A 7,420-nucleotide genomic window follows, 5' to 3' on the forward strand; every position below is an offset into this window, starting at 1 on the left:
ACCCATCATCTGCTGTGAGAGCCATGTCTTGGAGCCATAGGAATCCCAGAACAACAGAACTCTTATGCTTCTCAGTGTTCTCCAGTACAGGGATGGCTAACCTCTTTCCATCAGACTCCCAGGGGCCTGCACAAAACTGCCATGAATTCCACCAAGGGAATCCAAGAAGGCTGACCTTTTTGTTCGTTTAAGCTTATAATTCTTTGTAGAGTCAATTTGGATGTTGAGACGAAATGCCCACATCACTATCAGAACCATGTCACTGAGCCTGCCATGTCTCTTTTGTCATTCCTGGAACACAACTGCCCTTGTTGCCTAAAGCTAGAGTTCTTAACATCAGGAAAGAACAGCACATGGATAGGCTTCAGGAGATGTGTGGATACCCTGAAATAGAATGTAATGCTAAGTGAACATCAGAATTGTCTGCAGATTTTACCCACATCAAAATGTGGGTTTCACCATTGAAGAAACTGGCTCAGTAGATCTTGGGTGGGATTTGGGAATCTGTATTTTTTTTTTTTAAGGAACCTCCCTGATAATTTTGATAATATATCTTTAACTGGGGAGAATGTCCATGACTTTTATCAGAGCCTCAAAAAAATCTGTGACCCTAAGAAATTTAAGAACCCCTTGCATGAAGCTTGGCATGCTAGGTGCTTTTTAATCTGACCTCATCTTTCCTTTTCAACGCTGTTTTCCTATTGGGGGATGGAGGGACCTAACAAATAGCACCATTTTTTCTTGGCTGAGTTCTAAGACAATTAAGAAATGAAACAAATGAGTAAGGTAGAAAGGAGATGAACATATTACCTTTGTTTTCTGAGTGGCTAATTGCAATGGACTACACAGTTTCAACAAATTCATATGTTGAAATCCTAACTCCCAATGTGATAATATTAGGAGGTAAGGCCTTTGGGAGGTAGTCAGGTCATAGTGTGGACACTTTACAAATGGGATTAATGCCCTTATGAAGGGGATCCTAGAAGAACTCTTTCACCCTCTTTCTGCCATGTGAGGACACAAGAAGTCAGCAGGATGCAACCTGGTAGAGAGCCCTCAGTAGCACCAACTGTGCTGAAACCCTGATCTCAGATTTCCAGCCTGCAGAACTGTGAGAAATAAAGATCTGTTGTTTACAAGCCATTCAGTCTATGTAACTTTGTTATAGCAGCCTGAACTAAGACATTAATATTGAAGAATGTAGCATGTAACTTCAGGGTAGTGAAGTAAAATACTGAAACCTCAAGTTTCTACCCACCCAGCCTCAGGTAGTGTTGGATGCAGGAGCAGAACCTGCTCCTGAAAGCTATGACATGGAGGACGGGGGCAGCTCCTGTGCTGCCCACAAGCAGCTGACTCCTAAAGAGGAGGAAGGGCAGGTGCTGGAAAGCACAGGCTCAGCTTCTTCCCTAAACTGCACTGGGGTAGAATGAATGAAGGGATAAAGAGAGGCCAGGACTGTTACGCTAACAGAATCTGTCTACATGGAGGGAAGCACAGGAAGAGTTATTATTCCTTGATTAACATTTCCCATTATTTCCTAATAGGTCATGTGTTTCCCTGCCTCTGCATCCTGTTTATACCATCTATCCTGTCTGAAATGCCCTTTCAGGCCTCGCATTGGCAGCACATACAATAAAATTGGAACAATACAGAGAAGATTAGCATGGCCCCTGTCCAAGGATGAAATGCCCTCTCAATCATGATCATTTATCTGAATTTCTTGTGTCCTTAAAAAACAGGTGGAGTTTGACTTTCTCATTGACTGCTGCTGTGGGTAAACTGGGTAGAATTTCCCTGTTTCAGGAGCAATCTGCTCAGAGTCCCCACAGCCATTCTCCAAAGCATGATTGACACCAGCATTACAATCTGCAGGAGAGTTTACCCACACCAAAACCCTGGCCTCGCTATTGGAGAATGTGATCAGACCTTGAGTGGGGTTTAAGAATCTGTATTTTTAAAAAGACTCCCAGGATGATCCTAATAATCTGCCTGGTCCAGAAACCACTGTCCAGTCATTATTTGCATGACCCTTTTGGCACTCACAGCCCCGGTTACAAGAGGGGAGAAATGCATCTCACAAAGTAAAGGGGTTACAAGAAGGTACGTAGGATAAAGAGCACAGAGGAGCTTAGTTAGGATGGGCATCATGGAAAAGAGGCTTAAATATGGGTAAAACAACGGTGCCAAATGTGGGGGAAGTCACGGGAACAACCTCCAGCAGTTTCTCTGTAGCCAAAAATGACCTCAGCTGTCAAGAGGACATAAGAGAATTATATGCCCATTATCTGTAAGGGAGTATAATAACAATACCTTTGAAGAGTTGTTGGTGAATGAAGGAAACAAAGTAACAGGCACCTAGCACAGTTTCCAAAATATAGAAGATACAGTAGTCCCTCTTTATGTATGGTTTCACGTTCTGTGGTTTTAGTTACCTGTGTTCAACTGCAGGCTAAAGATATTAAATGGAAAATTCCAGAAACAAACTATTTATAAGTTTAAAATTGCCTGATATTCTGAGTGCTATGATGAAATATTGCTCCATCTCGCCTGGGACATGGGTGATCCCCTTTTCCAATATATATATGTTCTGTGTGCTACCTGCCCATTATGATACACGAATAAACAGTGTATACAGGATTCAGTACAATCTGCCCCTAGATTCCACTGGGGGTCTTTGAGCTTATCCTTTGCCGATAATGGGGGATTACTGTACAGTGAATACAACTTAGAATGTCATTGTAATCCAGATTCAATTTTGTGCCTATAATACTTGCCTGTGGAAAGGGAATAGGGCAAGTAATAACAAAATCACATATGGATAGAAGGAACACTGATATTCTCATTTTGTTCATGTATTGATTTTTGCTGAATTCCATTAGTTCTTCGTGTTTTCTTTTAGCTTTTTGAGTATATTTAAAATAGTTGTTTTAAAGTCTTTAAGTCAAATGTCTGTGCTTTTTCAGAGATGATTCCACCAATTTTTTTTTTTTTTTTTTTTTTTTTGAGATGGAGTCTTGCTCTGTCTCCAGGCTGGAGTGTAGTGGCGCAATCTCGGCTCACTGCAATCTCTGCCTCCTGGGTTGAAGCGATTCTTCCGCCTCAGCCTCCCGAGTAGCTGGGACCACACGCGCGTGCCACCACACCTGGCTAATTTTTTTGTCTTTTTAGTAGAGATGGAGTTTCACCGTTATTAGCCAGGATGGTCTCCATCTCTTGACCTTGTGGTTTGCCCACCTCGTCCTCCCAAAGTGCTGGGATTACAGGTGTGAGCCACCGCACCTGGCCTGCCAATTTTTCTTCCTTTGAACAACCTATGCTTTCCTGTTTCTTTGTACGCCTTGTGCTTTGTGTTGGAAATTGGTTATTTGGAAAAACAGCTCTATGGGTGTACGGTCTGTAGTCTCTTGCAGCTTTCATGAGCAGCCCTGCCACTTCTCACTTAAGTTCCAAGTTGGGTGAGACAGAGAATCATCTTTCATGGAGCTCCCAGACATGTTGGAACATTGCAATTCTGGTCTTCTCTGCTTTTCTGATTCAAAGGCGGGAATGTGGAACTGGACTGCCCCTCCTCCAGACCCACTGTATCATGCTGTGCAGGGTGTAGGAGGAGGGCAAGTGAATTACCATGAATTTGCCTCCTTTTTTATATGTAGCTTGATTAAATGTTTGATTAGTTGCTGCAAACTTTTGACTGTTTTCAGAGCTCCTGTGGGTTATTTCAGCCAGTTTCTGTTTGTTTTCTGATGTTTCCCTGGGGAAATGAGGGATTGACTATCCTAGTTCACATTTTTGCATCAGTCCTTCTTGCTCATCCCTTTTAGTTATCTATCTTTCAAGATGCCACTATTATTTTTCTAAAAAAAATTAGAATTACAGACATAATATTTTAAAGAATACCATTATGGAATTGTTGGAATATGAATGGACTTCAAAAACCTTTCTTTTTTTTTTTTTTTTTTTTGGTGAGGAAGTGAAGGCTTTTTTCTGGAAAGGGAAAGAAACTTTTCTGAAGTCACACAATCATAAGTGGCAGAAAGAAGCCTCAAACCCAGATTTTCTAACTGAATGTCCAGTGGGATCAACTTAAGAAATATGTGTGACCCTGAAGAGTGTCCAGCAGGCAGGATTTAGCGATGCTAGCACTGCTGTCCTCCTGGGTGCCTGTGCCCTTCCCCACCCCGCACACCCTTTTCCTCCTCTGGGACAGTAGTGATCATTTCCAGTTCTTCATGTTAATTAAAGCAGTGCTGATGTGGCTGCTCAAACAGGAAGTGTTTTTCTCTTCTCTTCTTACAGGTATTGCCTTTGGAAGTTCCCCAACAATTGCCTGAGAGTGCTGTTGACATCAGGGAAGACAGCGTGGAGAGTGATCCTGCACCATTATCTCGGGACATGCAGAGTTTTATTAGGTGACTGCTGTGGCTATCAGGCTCAAAGACTTTAGAGCTTCAAAGAACTTGAGACAGAGATTAGACAGGTCCTTTTAGAAAGCTGTTCAGGTGACCTCAAAAGTTGATTTAAGGACATTTTCACTGGCAACTATTTTCCTCCAAAATTATATGTTCTATATCTTGCTTTTGCACTCATTCTGTCATCAATAATAGTATTAGTGACAGTGGTGGCAGTGGTAGTAATAGTAGTAATGCTTCTTGGCTGTGAAGTACATGTTTTGAGGATCAGTAGTCCTAGGAATCTTACAAAACTAAGGACCTGTTCTTCCAAAAAGTATAGATATGAATAAACATACAATTATGAGATTGTAAGAATTTACAAGCCTCCTACAAGCTAGAGCTCAGATTAAGATCCCCTGTGGTCAGACGGTACCATTAGCTTATTTGTCATGCTGTTCTGGATAAGCCAGTTTTCCTGGTTTCTGTTTTCTTGCATCTTAAAATGGGAATAGACAGTGCATTCATAGTTGGAAAGAACAAGGTTAACAGCAGAGGACTAGGTCTCGGGTAGCATCAGCCTGGGGTGAACAGGTGTGAGGCACAGAAAAAAAGGAGAAACAGAATCTGAATATGAGGGAATCTGCAAGAAGGCAGGTGACACGCAGCAGGCTGGCATGGGAGAGGCCCATCCTCAGGAATCAGCAGGGGGTGGGGAGATTAGTAGATTCCAGTAGGCAGCATATTTGAGAAGTAGACAATTTTTTAGATTTGAATACCTGGTAGTCAGTCAACGAGTAGGAGGAAGTGAGTCCCCAGGCCAGGAATCAGGGACAGACCCGCCATCCCTGGGGAGGTAAGCCAGGGCAGTAGTGCAAGAGGAAGTGAAATGCAGGCAAGGTCTGGGAGAAATAGGCACCAAGAACCATCTAGCCATGAGAAATGGGGCTCATATTGGGGCTGAGACATGGGACAAAGCAGCCCAACCATAGGAACCAGATAGATGAAAGACAGGCACCAGCGGCTTACAAAAGAAGGATACAATTAGTCAGTACAGATATTAAAATGTCAGACCTCAATATTAATCAAATAACTGCAGATTAAAATGATACCATATTTTGCTTATCAAACTAGTAGTAATTTTTTTTTAAGCTAAAAGCCATTCGTGTTAGGGAGTAAGAAAACAGGTACACACTCAAGGCTGGGCACTTTGATGGGTGCAGTCTCTCCTAATTTGAAAAAAACAGTCAAAAGCTTGAAAGATATGCACAGATTTTCTCCCAATTTTTTTACTTTGAGAAATTTATACAAACAAATGTTTAAGAATGTGCACATACATTTAGCTACAAAAATGCTAATTGCAGAGAAATCAGATGTCCAACAATAAGCAACTGGCTAATGAATTATACAATATCCATATACTGGCAGATCATGAATAAGTGTGGCTGATGGTCTATAATTACATTTATTGGCATGGAAAAATATTCATGATATATTGCTAAAGAAAAGAATCTGGTTACAAATAGGAACATTTAGTATGTTCCTGACACATAGCATACTCTTAATAAAAATGTGATTTATCACTACAGTACAATACTAATATGCCAAAATGTCAATAATTACTACCTCTGGTAAGTGGATAATGGATTTTTTTTTCCTTCTCTCTTCTTTTGCCTATTTTCTTACTTTTCCACTAATGAGCAGGCATTAGTCATATAACACAGAAAAAGTAAAAGTTACTTGAAAAAAAGTACAGATTATTAACTGGATGCCTCCTTTATCAGCGGTCTAGGGAATATTAACTAGCATGCCCTGATCTGAAAGTCAGGCTTAGATGACCTCCCCAAAGCCTAGGCTGCATGAAGCAGGCATGGCAGGTCTGTGCTACTCCCATCCTGTTCCCCTCTTCAGGCTCCACCACTCAGCTAAAAGCAAAGTCGACATCAGGCCAGTGGCCAGATCCCAAACGCCAGGCCTCATTGAGAGAAGCCTTTTCTCAAGTACCTTTTAATTGCTAATTACATACATATCAAATACTGAAAGGTACACAAGGACACAGTAGGTCTGTCTTGTTTGCTGTGTTATCTTCAGTACCTATAGCACAGTGCTTGGCACATAACAGAAGCTTGATAAATAGTTGAGTAACTGATATAGTATAAATATTACAAAAGAAGGTGAAGAAAGAGGAAAAGAAATAAGATTAGATTCCATGAGTAAGTACCCTACATGTGCCAGGGACTATTTTAGGAATTTCTAAGTAACTCTTGTGGTCAAAGATGTAAGCTCTGATACTCAGGATGCCTTGGGCTGAAATCTTGGTTCTATTTACTAGGTCTGTGACTCTGAGAAAACTACTTAACTCTCTAATCCTACGTTTTTTCAGGAGTAGAATGAAAACATCATGCCCAGACTCCAAGATACATGGCCTCCCATAAGCCATGCCTCCTGATATTACTGCCCTGGTGCAGCTCCCTCCCACTTTCCAACTCTGCTGGCCTGTGACCTGATTGAATAAATAGGAGGAAACTGAAAGTGATCTTCTGGGAATTCAGAACCTAGACTTTAAAAGGCTTGGTAGACACTGCTTTTGTGCTTTTGGGGGCCCTTAGCTGCCTTGTAAGAAGTTTATCCTGGAGACACCATATGAAAAGGCCACAAGGAGACGTGAAGTCCTGAGACCATGTGGAGAGAGGGACCCAGACATTCCAGCATTTCCACTGAGCCAACATGACTTCAGTTCTAATTGCCTCTAACTGTACCACGTTAAGAGATCCCAAGCAAGGCCAGCAGAAGAACCCCAGCAAGGCCAGCAGAAGAACCTTAGCTGAGCTCCATCAACTCACAGAACTATACGAGATCAAAAAATTGTTATTTTAAGTCATCAAATTTTGGAATGGATTATAACACAAGAACAATAGCTTTTACTTTGTAGATAAAATAGAATCATGCACATAAAGCACCTGCATCCATTAATTATTTCACCTTTGCAAACAATTCTGCAAGGTAGGAATTGACTTTCCCATTTTCAC

The 7,420-nt window shown here is 41.4% G+C and overlaps 1 non-coding gene across 1 annotated transcript; it reads left to right on the top strand.

Moving 5' to 3' along the window:
• Nucleotides 1–1,611: 1,611 nt before the first annotated feature.
• On the top strand, nucleotides 1,612–1,714 carry LOC116560346. The gene has a single exon (XR_004272929.1). It is a non-coding gene; the product is annotated as a U6 spliceosomal RNA (small nuclear RNA).
• The last annotated feature ends 5,706 nt before the right edge of the window (nucleotides 1,715–7,420 follow it).

The sequence above is a fragment of the Sapajus apella genome, unplaced genomic scaffold (genome assembly GCF_009761245.1).
Source record: "Sapajus apella isolate SASKATOON/1434 unplaced genomic scaffold, GSC_monkey_1.0 scaffold25, whole genome shotgun sequence".
Taxonomy (NCBI): Eukaryota; Metazoa; Chordata; class Mammalia; order Primates; family Cebidae; genus Sapajus; species Sapajus apella.